General features: G+C 38.8%; 3 long non-coding RNA genes and 1 pseudogene across 3 annotated transcripts; 3 read left to right on the top strand and 1 right to left on the bottom strand.

The window, feature by feature from the left end:
- Positions 1–887: 887 nt before the first annotated feature.
- LOC148698905 (uncharacterized) lies at positions 888–2115 on the top strand. Its single transcript, XR_015952430.1, has 3 exons — positions 888–1319; positions 1403–1480; positions 1588–2115. It is a non-coding gene; the product is annotated as an uncharacterized LOC148698905 (long non-coding RNA).
- Positions 2116–5416: 3301 nt separating this feature from the next.
- LOC137727017 (uncharacterized) lies at positions 5417–9717 on the top strand (annotated as a pseudogene).
- Positions 9718–10653: 936 nt separating this feature from the next.
- On the top strand, positions 10654–11493 carry LOC148698906 (uncharacterized). The gene is made up of 2 exons (XR_015960242.1): positions 10654–10964; positions 11356–11493. It is a non-coding gene; the product is annotated as an uncharacterized LOC148698906 (long non-coding RNA).
- Positions 11494–15606: 4113 nt separating this feature from the next.
- LOC148698907 (uncharacterized) lies at positions 15607–17649 on the bottom strand. Its single transcript, XR_015960241.1, has 3 exons — positions 17508–17649; positions 15919–15992; positions 15607–15812 (listed from the first exon to the last, which is right to left on the bottom strand). It is a non-coding gene; the product is annotated as an uncharacterized LOC148698907 (long non-coding RNA).
- Between the last annotated feature and the right edge of the window lie 169 nt (positions 17650–17818).

A 17818-nucleotide genomic window follows, 5' to 3' on the forward strand; every position in this document is an offset into this window, starting at 1 on the left:
CTAATTTAAAAATGGTCTCAAAATAAATTACAATTTATAATTTTATATACAAATGCATTGAGTTTTTCTTAAGATAAAACTCCACATCCTTCCCAAAGACCATTTCTAATCTTTGGTTAAAACCTAAAATTTTTAACTCAAAAAATTTAGGTTTTAACCCAGAAACATATTTTCTCCTCCAATCGTTATGCGTTAAATTTTTAGCCTGAAATTATTAAAAAATAAATTTTGGATAATTTTTTTCTTAAAGTAACTTAAAAAAAAATTATGTAGACTATCATAATTTAATTTTATGAATATTTTTACCTAAATTTTTAGATTCTGATAAATATTGAAAAATCACTAAAATGACACCATAAAACTTGCGGAGGCTATGAAAGAATACGAAACATATAAAAGATTTTTTTAATTACTTTAGCCGTTTTACCATTGGATTTGATTATAATAAATATTATTCAAGGAATTTATAAATAGAAAACTAAAGAGTGTGGGTCTCGAAAATGGTGCTGCAAGAGATGAGGGTTCAAATTGTTATTCAGTATTGTCATCGTTCGTTACGACCTGTATCTTGAAATATTGTATTTTATTTCCAAGACATGTGAAATAACTATTTTACCCCTAAATGAGTGTCTTAAATAATTTATTGAACCTCGACTCGAAAGTCAATCCTCGTACTTTCTTCAATTTTTTAACTTTAATTTTCGTACGTTAGTTTTACGTCGAAAGTGAATTACGAATCAAGACCTCGAGGGTCTAATTGTAATTAAAAATAATTGGAGAGCAATTTTGTAATTTTATTGAAGTGGGTTTAAGTGGGATTACATAACTCTCGGCATCGCTCTTTCCCTCAGCTGAAAACGCACTCTCTCTCTAAGTCTCGAGCGCTCTCTCTCTCTCTCTCTCTCTCTCTCTCTCTCTCTCTCTCTAAGCTCCGTAAGCTCCGAAAGCTTCACCCTAGCTCTCACCCCAGTTCCCTCACAAATGAAACCTCAAAATCTCATATTAGACATCCTTGAGACTCAAGGAACACAAATATGGTCTTGCATGTGAGATCGATGCAGTGTGGACCTCGGCACCATTGAAGCCGAGAGCTTCAAGCTCTGAAACTCGAACCCATGAGAGTTTCTTTATGCAAATCTTGTTTCATTGTGTTTTATTATTGTTTGGGACGGGATTTTTGGTGATTTCCAATTCGAAACAAGGGATTTCACCCCTGCATTTGCTCTGTGCATTTTTTTTAGTTTCCGGTCATTTCCACCGTGCAAACTCCGGCGAGTTTGTGAGCTTTGGAGTTCATACTCTACGCGAATGAACCCTAGGTACTTAAATACCTCTCTGCATGTAAAAATTGATGGAAAATCACTATAGGACTGACATGCATGCTCTCGGTATCCATTTCCAGAATCCGGCGAACCTCGCTAAGCTCCACTCGTCGAATCCAAGGTGGATTCGACCTTTCCTCCTTCAAATTTGAGTTTGGGTAAGTCTCTAAACCCTTTTTGGGACTTAAATTGGTGATTTTCACTAGGAAATACGTTGAAATCGAGCTCAGGGAGCCTTGACCATGTTCTGGAATTTTTTCTACAGTTTCCGGTGAGACTCCGATGACGGCAGACAGCAGCCAGCGACGGTCATCGTTAATTCTAACGGCAGAACCTGAGATTCCGTTAACTCTGACGGAATTTTCCAACGGCAAAGGTATATTCTATTAACCTTTATTAAACCTTCACCGAACCAACGTGTGGCTCAAGCGACGGCGAGTGTGGTGTTTACTCGCCGAACCGTGGCCGCGAGTACGACGACGTGTTTGCCGGCAACGGCGGCCCACGGCAGCGTGTTTCTCGGCGTGTGGTCGGAGCATGGCAGTGCGTGACGAACCGGAGCCCTAACCCTAGGTTTTTCGGTGTTCTAAATCAAGTGGTACCCTCCATTTGTGCAAATTCAATACCTAAATGGTAGTTTCGGGCAATATCCTATGAATTGATGATTAAAGCCTGACTTAGTTTATATTGACTATCACAGGGTTATTAAAGGATAGAAAGGATCTAGGCAAGGAGCCTAGTGGCGAAGGACGCTTTGCTTACCTGTGAGTGCACCCTTCGAAAACTAACTAACTAACTATATATATATATATATATATATATATATATATGTGCGGATGCATATTAATATTTTGGTCTCTGATGTGATTGAGGATGATATTTGACTATATCTTTGCATCATTGGTGATTTATTTTCACGTCATGATCTTCTATATATGTTGTATAGCTATCTTCGGCCGTAGATTATTTGCAAGTGATATTTTATCCTAGTAGACGCTATGATTATTGATTATTACCGGTATTGAGTTTAGTTAGTTGACACTAGCATATTTTGCTTGCTATACTTATGCTAGTGGATGCTAGTATGATTGATTGAGTTAAGGTATGATTCTGAACTTGAATTGAATGTTTTCGATTATTGAGATTCTTACTATTATGGTAGTATATACTATTATATAGTTTCCACTATAAATGTTTTCAAAGCAAGGATTATGTAGAATGATGATTTTATAACTACGATAAAACTGGAACACTTACGTTTTGTTTTATCAACCCCTTCAGGATGCAACAAGAGTAAGGAGAACACTTAGTGACAAGTGGGCTTGGCAGTGAAGATTTCATCCTCTGGATTTTGGGTGATAGTTCATTTACTGCAGTTTTATCTGTGTTGTAATAATGGCATGATGGTACTTTGGATTATGCATAGCACTGCATTTTTATGTATTTAATGTTGTGTGAAACTTCAGGCTACTCTGATGTGATGTGATAATAATAGGGTAAAATCCAAGATAATTTGTGTCTCTAAGTGGGGAAGATGATAAGTGGTTACTTGTAGTAGCCTTGAATTTATTATTAATGAACGTTTTCAGTTCAAATTCTTATACATCATAAATATATTGCCATGCTTTGAATGGATTTTGCAGTACAAAGGTCATCTATGGAATCGTAGTTTTTATTAGTTGTTCCAGTACAGACCTTTTTGTTTTAATATAAAAATGCATTTTGCACTCTGGGTTGTCATCCTAATGCAGGTATGGTTCAAAAATTTAAGCGGGAACAGTTGCCATATGGTACACTATGGTTCAAAAATTTAAGTGAGAACACTTGCTGTGCTTTGAAAAAAAACTGTTTCTGCTGTGTTGTGAAAATAAGCTCATTTTTGGTACTTCACGTTTTCAGTTTTTTTTCACCCAAAACTGTAAAAATAAGCTGTTTTTAAGTGTTTACCAAACACCTTTTTGAACTCAACTTTTTTTTTATACCCACTTTTTATAAAAGTACCTCAGTACCAAACCAGTACAAAGTGATCCTGGAGCAGGCATGCTGTTATCTTTTGAAGGATGCTTAGTTAATTGTATTGACATTCTCAGGGCTGCACTGCTTATTCATTTGAGAGCGGGCACTCTCACGTCATTGATTTACAAGAGAACCTCTTTAAAACACAAGTGTATCATTTTGTCTCGACCGTTGGTTAAAACTTTTGACAGTCAATTTTTTTTATTTTTTATTTAAATTTAGAGGACATTCATATCAGAAACAAGTAACTGGAGTACACGATAATATTACAAACATGGTTTTTATCTGCTTACTTTGTACATAAGAATTTGTAACAATAGCCCGCCACAGAAATCCAAACTACCATTTAGTTCAGATCTAAAACAAGAACTGGAGTACCAGGTAATCTTAGGTTCGTACATAGTAAGGGAATAAGCACAATGCATTGTGGTAACTTATTTCAGAAAGTCCTTCTTTGGTCATTTCTAGCATAGATGCGACATAGATGAGTACCTGCCATTGAGAAAGGATGTTCAACATTAAAAGTAAATGAAATACACTACCCGTTTGTATACATCCTAACCATATGGTACAAGTATCAAAACACACACCCACGGGTCCAAGAGATTCATGTAAAAAGATTTAATCACAAGGGTTTAGGGTTTGAATGACGGCCGTAGAAACTACAATGACAACTATAACGAACATATTTAAAACAGATAATGTGCAAGATTCGAGTTGTAAAACACACATGTTGTGAATACTTGCCGGGTGATTTAGTGCTGCTTTTGTAAGCGTTGAAGTGTCTCTTGCACTAGCCGTCAGAGCTGAAGAAATTTCTTGCAACTGAAGCTCTTCAAGGAGGGAAGCATCTCCTTCAATCAGATGCAGAGAAACTATATCAGATTTTGGTAATGCATCAGGTGCATCTATCTCCAGTAATATCTTTTCAGAAGGCACCTAGAAAAGAACAATTTAAAAAGAAATTGCATCTAATGCTGTCTAACGTTTACCACACAAACACACAGACGCCCCAATCTAAATATGGAACTACCATCTTCAGCATCCACTTTGCCTTGTTTACTTTCGTGGACATGAGAAATCCAGAGAATGAAAAGTAAGCACCAAGATGGCAAATTCAGGAACCATCTCAGCAGAACCTAGGTAAGAATGAAGAATCACGCCAGCAGGAAAAGGCCCTGAAGGTCTGACAAGAAAACATTAAATAAACCAATATACATGAGGCATTCATAGATGCTTTACTTTGGATGAACCCCATAAATTACAAGCTACGATTGACATAATAGAGAGAACAGCAGCATCTGTATACTTCATTATCTGAAGAAGGTCACCAAAAGCACGGACACCATGGATGGATGCTGGCTTTTTTAACTCTTTCGCAAGTTCAAGTTGTTGCCTGAATACATTAACCTGCAGCGGAAACCTTACACAGTTACACATCAACAATTTTAAGGAATTACTTGATCATTCTTTGAGAAAGAAAATTATCCTATTTAGGAGGAAAAAAATAATTCTAATCAGCCATTAAGATACCAGTGGCCTGAAAGGGGGTCGATTATGAGAAGGTTAATAGTCGCTTGTAGGGCAAGCGCCACCCTCCCGCTCTCATGAATAGGTTATGAAAAGGCTACAGGGATGCTTCCGGGCTAAGTATCGACTCGCTACTGCAAAAAGGATTATATGTCATAACAAGATTGTAGAGAAGTCAACGATATCATTCTTGATATCTTGGCTTAGTTTAGGAAATAAATTTGTAATTGATTTGTATAGATTTATTTTCCTGTTGTATACCTAGAATGTAGGATAGTTTACTTCTCTATCGAGAGTTCTTCTTTGTATAAATGTCTTGGTATCAATAGAAGAAAATCACTTCTGCAAAATATACTTTTACTCTATTTTACATGGTATCAAGAGCTAGGTCAAAATCCTAGTTCTTGCCGCTACCCCATTTTTGCTATTTTTCAATAGCTTTTTCCGTTGACAGTCATGGCCACTAACAACCTTTCCATAGGAGCCACGGCTGATGCTAAGGCTGATGTTTCAAATCATTGTCTATCCATCATTCAGATCACCCATCTATGATGTTGGTTTCGAAGCCCGTTAATGGGGACAATTACTCTACCTGGTCACATGCGATAAGGATCTCCCTGAGTGCCAAAAACAAGCTCGGCTTTGTTGATGGCACTGTCACACAGCCTTCTGAGAAGATCAAACTGGATGACCATGCTACATGGCAGAGATGTAATGACATGATCGTTGCGTGGATTATCAACTCCATTGATTCAAAAATTTCTGATAGTATCCTCTACATGACTGATGCTTATGCAATTTGGGAGGAATTGTGAGAGTGTTATTCACAAAGCAATGCTCCTCGGATTTTCCAGTTACAACGGAACATCGCTTCTCTTACTCAAGACCAACTTTCAGTTGCTGCGTACTACACGAAGTTGAAGAAATTGCGGGATGAACTGGCATCTTACAGTGACTCCACTTCCTGTACGTGTGGAGCGTAGAATGAAAGGAACAAGTTAATGCAGTTTTTTATGGGCCTCAATGAGTTATATGGTGCCATTCGAGGACAAGTCTTACTGATGAATCCTTTACCCATTGTTCGTCAAGCCTATGCTTCAATTTCCTAGGAAGAGAAGCAAAGATCTTTTACTGCTTCACGTGGAGTCACTGAGACATCAGCTATGGCTGTTCGACAAGGTGGTTCGCGATCATCTGAGTCCTTCAGTCGTAAGCCCCCGAACTGTACTCATTGTGATCATGACTATCACACAATTAATACTTATTACCAACTTCACGAATATCCACCGGGGCATCGTCTTCACAAAGTCAAGCCTAAAAAAGGAAGCAAGCCTTCTAAAAAGGAAGGCATTTCTTCTTCTTCAGCAAATCAAGTTTACGAAGGTGCCACTTTGGAGGAGATGAAGTTGGTGATGTCTGGGTTATCTGACACCCAATTCCAGCAAATCCTTCACTTAATGAATAATAAAGGAGGCGATGCATTCGTTCCTCCAAAAGCTAATGTCTCTGCCATGAAGACAGGTTTGTTGACATCCCTTTTGCCCTTACATCATTGGATAATCGACAGTGGTGCGACGGATCATATAACCTCCTCATCATATTTACTCATTGATGGTGTCAAAAACACCTATTTGTCACCAATTTTATTACCAAGTGGAGAGCAAGCTCGCATAGTTTCCACTGGGAATGTCCCTTTGAGTTCTACTTTTTTGTTGCAAGATGTGTTGTGTGTGCCCACTTTCAAAGTAGTTTGATGTCTATGAGTCGAATTACAAGTGGATATTGTTTTGTAACTTTTTTTCCTTCGTGGTGTATTATGCAGGACTTGACAACGAAGATGGTGATTGGTTTGGGTAAGCAACGCGGAGGGCTTTATTATTTGGTGGCATTGACTCCCACAACATCTGGTAGTCCACACCGAGTCTGCAACCTTGTTCTTTCCCCTATAGAGTAGTGGCATCGGCATCTGGGTCACTTATCCTCTAGACTAGATTTCATGTTGAAACACCTGTTGCATTTTCCTTTTAAGTCAAATAATGCTTGTGATGTTTGTCCTTTAGCCAAGCAAAGTCGTTTACCTTGTTTGTCCTTTAGCCAAGCAAAGTCGTTTACCTTTTGGTGTCAGTTCCATTACAACTACAAAACCGTTTGATTTGATCCATTGCGATATTTTGGGTCCTTATAAAATTGCTTCTACTTCTGGAGCAAAATATTTCTTAACTATAGTGGATGATTATTCCCGTTTCACATGGATTTTTCCCATGCAACATAAATCAGAAACACAACATATCCTCAAAGATTTTTTCTCTTTTGTTCACACTTAGGTTAATACATCCATTTGCCAAATAAGAGGAGACAATGGTGGAGAATTTTTTTCACTTCGTAGTTTCTTTCAAGACCATGGAGTAATTTATCAACACTCTTGTGTCTATACACCTCAACAAAATGGGGTTGTTGAGCACAAGCATCGTCACATATTTGAAATTGCGCGTGCCTTGCGTTTCCAAGCTAATCTTCCCTTCATTTTTGAGGTGAATGTGTGCTAACGGATGTTCGTCTCCCTACCCTACTCCTTTCCCATCAAACACCTTTTGAACGGCTTTACTCTAAACCACCTTATTTTTCCCATCTTAAAGTCTTTGATTGTCTTGCTTATGCAATCGACACCTATATAATTTGCACCCCCCCCCCCCCCCCCGAGCTCACAGATGTGTCTTCCTAGGGTACCTTATTGGTCAAAACAATCTTACCACTCACAAATTTTTTTACTAACCAAGATGTTGTTTTTCATGAACATATTTTCCCTTACCATTATTCTCCATCTTCTACCTCACCCATCACTGCACCAACACCTGCATCATCCTCGGCCATCCTCGCTTCCTTACCTGCACCTCTATCACTATTACTTCCAGACCCCACTTTACCGTGCCCTTCTTCACCTCCACCTTCTTCTCCACCAACTAAGTCTCGTGATTTTCCTTCTGCCATCCTTCAGCCCAAGTCTTTTCCTGATTCTCATGTCCATGCTGAGCCTTCTTCACTTCCTATTGCACTGCATTTAGAGTCCCTTTCTGCACTGTTTGTGCCTCTTGCCTCTCCTACACTGGTGCTTCGTCGCTCTAGCCGTCACTCATCTTCGCCTCTAAAGTTACGGGACTACGATTGCCTTACTCTCAAGCTTACCCAACCAGCTTCTCCGTTATCTTTGTCGTCTAGTCACACCACACGTACACGTTATCCCCACTTGCTAATTATCTTACTTATCATCATTTCTCACTCGCATAACAATCTTTTCTTACAACTATTACTCAATAGGTTGAACCCCAGACTTATTTCGAAGCTGATACTTTTCCTCATTGGCAGGCTGCCATGGCTTCCGAATTACAGGCTTTGGAAGCTAACAATACCTGGACTCTCACCCCTCTTCCCGTTGGCAAATCTCTCATTGGTTGTCGTTGGGTCTACAAAATCAAACATTGTTCAGATGGCTCTATTGAACGTTATAAAGCTCGTTTGGTTGCCAAGGGTTATACACAGCTTGAAGGTATTAACTTTCATGATACTTTCTCTCCCACTGCCAAAATGATCATTGTTCATTGCCTTTTAGCTCTTGCTGTATCTCGTCACTAGTCCCTCCATCAACTTGACGTCAATAATGCGTTTCTTCATGGTGATCTTCATGAAGAAATATATATGCTTCCTCCTCTGGGTCTCCAGCGACAGAAGGAGAATTTAGTTTGTCACCTTAACAAATCTCTATATGGATTGAAGCAAACATCTTGTCAATGGTTTGCAAAGTTTTCTGAAGCTATTCAATCTGCTGGTTATGTCCTATCAAGGGCCGATTATTCTTTGTTCACACGGCAGCAAGGCAAATCTTTTATAGCCATCTTAATTTATGTTGATGATATTTTGATCACTGGCAATGACCCTAATGCAATTGAGGCTCTTAAAACATTCCTTAATAGTCGTTTCATGATCAAGGACCTTGGTGACTTGAAATACTTTTTGGGCATTGCAGTGTCATGTTGAAGATGGGGTTTTCATTTCCCAACATAAGTATGCTTTAGACATTTTGAAGGATGGTGGTCTCTTGGGAGCTCGCCCAGTTCAGTTTCCCATGGAACAAAACCTTAAGCTTTCAGACAATGGTGAGTTGCTTAAAGATCCGGCACAATATAGGAGCTTGGTGGGCTGATTGATCTATTTAACGATTACTAGGCCGAACATAACATATTCAGTGCATGTGTTAAGTAGATTTATGCATGAACCTCGCCGTCCACACATGGAAGTGGCTCTCTGAGTTTTGAAATATATAAAGAGTTATCCTGGACAAGGTTTGTTTTTCTCTTCTAAAAATGACTTGACCTTAAGTGCATATTGTGATTCAGATTGGGCAGGGTGCCTTACGGCACAAAGATCAACTACATTGTATTGTGTTTTTTTGGGCTCTTCATTGATCTCTTGGAGATCAAAGAGACAAAATACCGTATCTTTGTCATCAGCTGAGGTCGAATATAGAGCCATGACTGGAACCTATTGTGAACTATCGTGGCTTCGATATCTTCTAAGGGACTTGGGTTTGTTGCATCCAAAACCGGCCTTATTGTATTGTGACAACAAAGTAGCCCTTCATATTGCTGCTAATCCAGTTTTCCATGAACGTACTAGACATATAGAGATGGATTGCCACTTTATTCGAGATAAGATACAAGATGGTTCCGTTGTCACACGATTTGTTCCCTCTTCACACCAACTTGCATATGTATTCACAAAAGCATTGGGGAAGGACACTTTCTCGAGTATTATACACAAGTTGGGAGTTCTTGACATCCACTCTCCAACTTGAGGGGGAGTGTAGAGAAGTCAACGATATCATTCCTGATATCTTGGCTTAGTTTAGGAAATAAATTTGTAATTGATTTCTATAGATTTATTTTCCTGTTGTATACCTAGAATGTAGGATAGTTTACTTCTCTGTCAAGAGTTCTTCTTTGTATAAATGTCTTGGTATCAATAGAAGAAAATCACTTCCTCAAAATATACTTTTACTATATTTTACAAAGATTTTAAAGAAGGCTATACAAATAAAGGATTTTCTCAATGTATGCATTGGTTTTGGTCATTCTTATTGTTATGGCATGGCGTGTGCATAAATTGTGTTTTACTTTTTGTTGACCTTTATTTCTTTTTTGGTGTGAGTGTTTGTTTGATGGCCACTTACTAAATTTTACTCTTTAAAGTTTTCCCTTTGTGCGTTTCAGGTGAGGGATGTGTTTAAGTCCAAAACTTAGTCAGGTTTGTCTTTCCTTGTACAGTTACGTAATTTATAAATTCTTATTATCACACGAAGCTCAATCAGTCAATCTTTAGGTTTAAGTCACTCAACATGGAGGTATTGCAACAAAGACGATGAAGACCCAAGATCATCTCATAATACAGGTTTGGAACATCCATTGCATAAGCATCTGCATAATTGCATATCTTTGTCCAGTGATTTCTGCCCAGACAACTATTTGTTCATACTCTTGACGTGACCTGTGACTGAGACTGAATATACTAAGACACGGCATGCTCGTGTCCTATCACCAGTTGATAGGTGCCATGACTATGAGCTGGCGACTGCTAACGGTATACATGAAAATATCCTCTCTGAGGTGGAATTTTTGTGTGGTACTGATGAGCTTATTCATTTTAGGTTTTATCGTGTGTGTGTGCGCGTGTGTGTGTGTGTGTGTGTGTGTGTATGCGTGTGTGTGTGTGTGTGGGTGTTAGGTCTCAGTCGCCATCATCCTTCTTCCCCGCAGCTCTTAGAAAACCCTAGCATAGTGACATGTCCATAATCATCTGAGAAGAGCTCTTAACTCATTTTTTAATATAACTTTAGAATCTTAGATCCAGATTCATTTCAAACTCTCTTAATCTGTTGATGTTCTATTTGGAGAGGTTTGTGCTATTTTTGAATCTTTATTTGCATGTCATTTAAACTGCATTCATTTCTCATTGATGCCACAAGTGAAGGAGCTAGAGCGTGAGTTGCCACTGTTGTGAAGACCTTGCACTGATCCCCTTGAGGAATTTCAAGTTGCACAAGAGGTACAAGCTGCTCCTTTAGCATAGTTTAGGGATTAAGCTTATGTACGTGAATGATTCTTGTATGAACTTGATTTTCTGCTAGTGGATAGAGCTCTCTGGAGTTCTGCCTGTTTTTTACCCAGTTAGGGGTTTTCCGGACACAAATCTTGTGGTGTGATGTTTTGATGGTTCATGTTTATATTGCTATCAAATATTAATAAACTGTTAACTAAGTGTTACTTGGTAGTACTAATTTAATATCTCACTTAAGTATGAGAATGCTCATAATATCTGCTGTCTGATGGTTATTATGACTTAGAGTTTTATCTTGAGTGTTTTGGGGTAGATATAGAAATATTTTGTGTACGATATCATACATTGTGCAGAAGGTTCTGCCTGATATCAATTTCAGGATGGGACTAGACGATGGCAGCGAGCATGGGACAAGCTTTGGTGGACCTAAATTTAGAGTTTAAAGGAAAATAATGTTTTGTGATTTTATCGCGTTTTGATTTACAAACTATCTTATTCCCTTAAAGTTTGTATAGAATTTTGCTACTACACTTTCGTTCCCTTGAAATAAAGGTTCAAAGTTAAATAATTGTTATTTTTACTCTTTACTTCCGTTTTATAAGAGGTTCATTAATGCCCTGAAAATCCTTTTTTCATATATTTTTCCCGCTATGTTGCATATAATTATTATTATTTTATTTGGAGAAAGAAACGAAATTTTTTTGCTTATGGCAATAAGATTACACAAGTGGTCAATATATCCACAATGTAATAAACCGAAAGCAAGCAGCTACATATCATCCAACATTAGTTCAGATGAGTAGAAATGACCAACTTATATGAGCAATTAAAGAATTGGGTTGGAATGATAAAAACCTGGTCTGTGAAACATATAAATTCCACTATCACAAAGAATAGAACTTCATGTGATCTAAAGAATTGATGACACATCAAAAGCTTTACTCAAAAACGTCCTTATTAGATGGCAATTTCCAACCGAACCGGCCATAGGGCTATATGTGAAATTCCGTCCCTAGATTTCACTCTTTATAATTACATATTTCATATTCTTATTTTCGATGCGTTTATAATTACGACGTATAGTTTTTTTTTTTTTTTTTTTTTTTTTTTCAATAAGTAAAAGGATGAAAACGCCCTTAATGAACTAAACGGACTTTTCGATGATGTATTTAATTCCTACATGTTTTGTCACTTTTATTTACATATTTGGATAGAGCTCGACCTCAAGAGTGCTTAGGCAAAAACCGTTCGCCAAACAGAGCTATACTTAATGAGATATAAACGAGCAAAGGCAGGGGCGAAATGGTCATTTGACCATTATCTGGAAGGCTCCAGATTTGCTGGAGCACTGATTTGGTGGCACGCGTGTGGCTAGGATGGAGAGATAAGAAGAGAAAGGAGGGAAATGAGGGAGAGACGGGCCAATCAGGAGGGAAGGAAAGAAGAGGAAATGAGGGAAGAAGAGAGAAAGGAACCGGTAGACCCGATCCCTTGCCTTCGACCCGCAACCCGACCCAACGATGCTTTTCATGACAATTTTCTGGTGAATTGAAGCTATTCACCCCCTGGTATCAACCTAGCATCATTTCCTCTTCCATTTCCACTAAAAAACCAATGGAATTTGGTCTTGATTTTGTGAAAAATAGCACAGTGGATGAGACGGGTTCTTGGCGGCGATTCACCAAATCAGAAGCTAACTCCATCAACCACAATCACCAATAGACTCCTCTCAACCTCAAGAACAAAGCTCAAACAGTGGTTGAGGCGTCAGAGTTTGTCTTGGGGTCGAATCGAGAACACCAATTCCTAGGGTTTTTGACGGATCAAGGGCATTTTTAGGTGTTTCCTGGTCGAATTGGACTTCGGCCCAGGCATAAAGTTCTTCCCCTTGTTGTGTTCTACAATTTTGTTAAATTTGGTAATTTTTGGGGTTAGGTGAAGTTTCTGGCGAGTCGGGGTAACTGGCAGCTGCATGCGGGGGCGCGTGGTCCGGGGACTACTTGACCCTTCTTGGCTAAATTTGATACCCTAATTTCATATGTGACATCCAATGGACGAAATCCCATCGTTCAAACATATATTCGTTAGGATCCTCAACTTGATCATTATAACCATTGACGATTTGACTGTTGGATCATCACCAAACTTTAATGCGTTATAGTACGTAATATTTGAGGACCTTAGGAACTTACGGATTGGTAATCTGACGTATGGATCTTCCCAAATTGAACTTCTAAGTTTGTAAAACCAAACATTGACCACATCTTAATTTTAGCGATTGGCAGAGATCCGACCTTTGGATTGTTCCAAAATTTTAGGATATTATTCTAGAAGATTAATGAGACTCTTGGGAAATTACAGATCGAGAATCCGCATGAGGATGTTTCAGATCGAATTACGCAAGGTTGTGGACCCTACCGTTGACAGAAAGTTGACTTTCGGCACATGTCTCGAATCGTTCTTAAATACTAAAATTAGTACTACTAAAGACTAAGTGAAGTCTAGTGGGCCTACATTGGTTCATGAGTGACTTTAATATATGTGATTTGGTTATTACCCTGATTTCGTATTTAGCAACCTTTGTGGATATGACTTGGTTTTATAAATGTGTTTTCTATTAAAATGTTTATGAAATGTGATTTGATTTGTGCATTGGGAATATTTGTGAAATGTGATTTGAAATGCATGTTGGATTGTTTGTTAAATGTGAGGGCTAGCAGTGGACCGTTAACCCATTGTCATGGGGATTTGTTGCTTCAATATCGTTTCATTTCTTGCTTCATTGATCCATTCTAAATTTAGTGCTTGTACTTGTTTCATTTCGTTCAGCCTTCATGAATTGAGTAACTCGATTCATGTCTTGTTTCTTCGAGCCGTTGTTATGTTTCTTGGACTTCCGCTCGGTTCTATTGATTGTCCGAACTTGTATCCTGCTTTGGATTTCATTGAGTGGTCCGATATCCATTGTACTTCGTGATTCCGTTGAGTGGTTCGGAACCATATCCATTCGGATTCTGTTGAGAGGTTCGAAATCCCTTCTACTTCGCAATTCCTTTGAGTGGTCCGGAATCGTATCCTGGTTTTGATTCCGTTGAGTGGTCTGGAATCCCGCTTGATATTTTGGTTCCGTTGAGTGGTCCAAAACCCAATATTGTTGGATTTCGTTGAGTGGTCCGAAATCACATCATTGACTTCGTTGATTCGGTCTAAAATGAGAAAGCTTCAGAGATGTAGGCTTCGGCCAAACTGTTGTCGCTCTAGCCTTGCATTTTGGTGTATTGTATGAGTTATTAATTGATGTGATTGCGGAATGGTGTTGGAAAGTATATGTGTGTGTGAATGGCAAGATGACAACTTTTGTTTGGCTTATGGTTGGCGTGTAGTGTGGTACTCTATGTTTTCTGCTATGAAGTGTTTTATGAAAAGTTCAGAGTTTAACAAGTGATGAACTACGAATAGCTTGATCCTGTTGGAGGGTACGTAGACAGTCTAACAAAGAGGTTAAATGCAGTCATAGAGTAAACGAAAAATCACTATGCAATTCGAAGCTTGAGTTGTGCTTTGTCTGTATCCCGGAGGTGGGGTATGTTAGATATACGAGTACTTTGTGACGTTGCGTGTCGATCCTGTATGTATGTCGAGATTGAGTGTGACACCATAGGCCAAAGGATAGCTATTTTTGACACAAAACCCATCTCCAATAGAGGTCTGGGTAAAAAAATCCTAGGACCCACTGGGCCAAAATCCAGTTGTATGGCCAGCGGGTTTGCCATCTTTAGTCAGTCAGCCAACCCTTTCAGTTGGGCCCAGCTAGATTATTTTTTAAGACGAAATTAAAAAAAAAAAATTCTAATTTTTGTCCTATAAATACCTAGGACATTTCTACACCATTTCTTACATTCTTCTCACACTTCCATATTATTTTACCTCATTTTGTTTTAATTATTCACATTTTATTCACCTTAAACACTCTTTCCATACACACCCCTCTCTTCTTCTTCCAATAATCTTTCTTTTAATATTTTCAATATTTTCAAATGGCCACATCTTCAAGTGGCACACAAAATATGTTCGGAAACCTTATTTTAATATGCTAGGTTTTTGCAAGTGGCTCTTTACCACAGTGGTGGAAATGTGTTGTGCCCTTACATGATGGCGTGAGTTCGAACCCCATCTGTGAGTAATCTAACATCTAACTAACTAACAGTATCGCTTAATTCAAAAAAAAAAAAAAAGTAGTTTAATTCAATTAACCAATAAAACTGAAGAATAAATTTAAAATAATAAATTATTCAGGGGCTAAAAAATAGCCCTATTGGGTTGGAAATGATATATAAATATGACCCAATATTGTTCATTAAAAAATAATTTCTTGCAGTGACAGTGGGCTAAACATAGCCACTTCGGTTAGATATGACCTTAAAGCTAGAAGTTCAAGTTGTTCAACCCAAGAGCCAAGTAACATACATCTTCGTTACCTTAGAGCTACTCCGAATCCTTGTTAATCAGGGAAAATGCTATGAAAGTAATTTAAGGGTTCCCTGAAATTACCCAAGTCCAGTGAAATGTTTGGTGTTTCCCAATGAAATCAAGCTAGGTTTTGAAGCATAAAAGTAGGGAGGGAAGGGGATTATCAGAATGGAGCTCCTCACTTGAAGTCATTGATTAAAACCCGAATTGTACATTTGCATACAGCTAAACAGAAGGTACATAACTAAATTAAAGAAGAAGAAAAGATAAATCTTCAAAGCCAACCTCTCCAACTGCAGCAGAGGGTGTAGACTCGAAGAATTGTTTTAAGGTGTTGAGCTAATGGTTGTCCTCTGTGCAACATACCTACAGATATGCAAGAAAAGGAAAGGTCAAAGAACAATGCAATTGAAAACGTGAATCTCGATTCTCGACCAGAGAGAGAGAGAGAGAGAGAGAGAGAGAGATTTACCAGGTATGGAGACCGATGCAGGGAATTACGCAAGGATATGACTCACTAAGCTGCTTGACCAAGTTCCAATCTCTCTGAAAGAGAATATTAGAATGAGAATGTTGTTATACGCATAATGTGGTCACTAAATTCTTAACCGAGTGAAAATACAAACTCATGAAAATGAGGTAGAATAGTTTTAAATCTTATAGGGAAGAAATCGGTGATAATTTTTAACGAGCTTGTGAGGTTAACCCCATCACCCTCTTTAATTTAGATAATATTATCTTGCTAGAAAAAAAATTAGGGTAAATCTCAGTTTACTACCCTCTAGTGTTATTTTTTGGAACAGTCTCATACATCCGTTAATCTGGCTGTTAAGTTTTCGGTTAACTGATGACGTGGCGCCCATGTGAACAATGACTAGTACCACATGTCATCAAGGAATCCACGTGGAAATTCAAAATTCCAAAAAAAAATTTTTGGTCGACTTCTACCTCCCCCAACCTTCCCTTCCTCCCTTATCCCTCCATTCTCTCCTTTGCACCAACCCACCAAACCCCTCCTCTCCTCTCTTCTCCTCTTCGACTCGTCGTACATCCACTCTTCCCCCTCCATCTTCGACTCCACCCATCCACCCACCCTTCCCCCTCCATCATCGACTCCACCCATCTAACCCACCAAAACCTAATTTGCATTGTGCCCACTCTAGCTGCTCGCCCTTCCCTTCCCTCAAAACCACAATTTGTATTTTCTTAAACCCAATTTCCTAATCATCTCAAAACTTCCACATCAATTCATCTCATAATTTCAATAATTTGTAATAATCCCAAAATTTAACTGCAGATCGTACAATGTCGTTCAAGTCGCGAATCCTTCTCAAGAAACCCTTCCTCTTCCTTGACAACCACCACCCTTACCTTTTCATCAACCTCCTTTGTTTTTCACTCACCCAAAACAATTTCGACGACGATAGCCTCATGGTTCAATTCGCCGATGCCCAAGACAGAGACGGGCACCAATTTGATGTCCTCTTCGACCCCCTTGGCATCGCAACGGCTTGGAGGAGCCCATTGTACGATTTGATGGGCAAGCTGAACTCAGGCCGATGGTGCCAGCGCTGGTGGCGAGTGCAAAGGACGAGCGGACAGGGAGAAAAGAAAGAGGGGTTGGTAACGGGATTGGATGTGAGGGTTCGAGAGAAAGATGGGAGGGGAGTGGCGTCGACGAAGAAGAAGGAAGGGAGATCGTGGCTTTACGTGTTGGGAGAAGAAGAAGAAACAGAGAGGAAGAAGAAGATCATTTTTTTTTTTTTTTTTTGAATTTTCACGTAGACCTTTTAATGACATGTGATGTCTAGTCATTGTTCACGTAGACGTCACATCATCAGTTAACGAAAGACTTAACAGTTAGATTAACGGATGTATGAGACTATTCCAAAATTAATACTTTAACTATGACTCTGGTATGAAAAAAACTTCATGTACCAAATGTTGAAAACCACGAAACTTGATACTAGTAAACTAAGATTTACTCAAAAAATTAATACCTATTTTTCAGAACTAAAAATAAGAAAAGGGAAAAGGTATGAGATGGGAAGCGGTACGTACCTCAGAGACTCCATTAACGGCAAAACGAACAACGCCAGAATTAAGGGTTGCTGCAATCAATTGGGGTGCCTTGTCAAAGATTCTTGGGTCTTCCAGGTGACAATATGCGTCAATCAATTTCAGCATCTGCCTCTGCCACTTTTCTCTGCTGCAAAATTGCAAATTGCAAATTGCAAGAGTTTTGAAATAGCCCGCCGTCAGTTGAACTTTGCTGAGCCTGATTTACAGGTTACATTCGAGACGTCGTTGTTGCCTAGGTGCAGGTTGTTTGGAGCCAATCCAAAGCCAAACAGCCCGGTGGAGTGGAGGCA

This window comes from Pyrus communis, chromosome 2, assembly GCF_041283825.1.
Source record: "Pyrus communis isolate YQ-2024b chromosome 2, ASM4128382v1, whole genome shotgun sequence".
NCBI lineage: Eukaryota > Viridiplantae > Streptophyta > Magnoliopsida > Rosales > Rosaceae > Pyrus > Pyrus communis.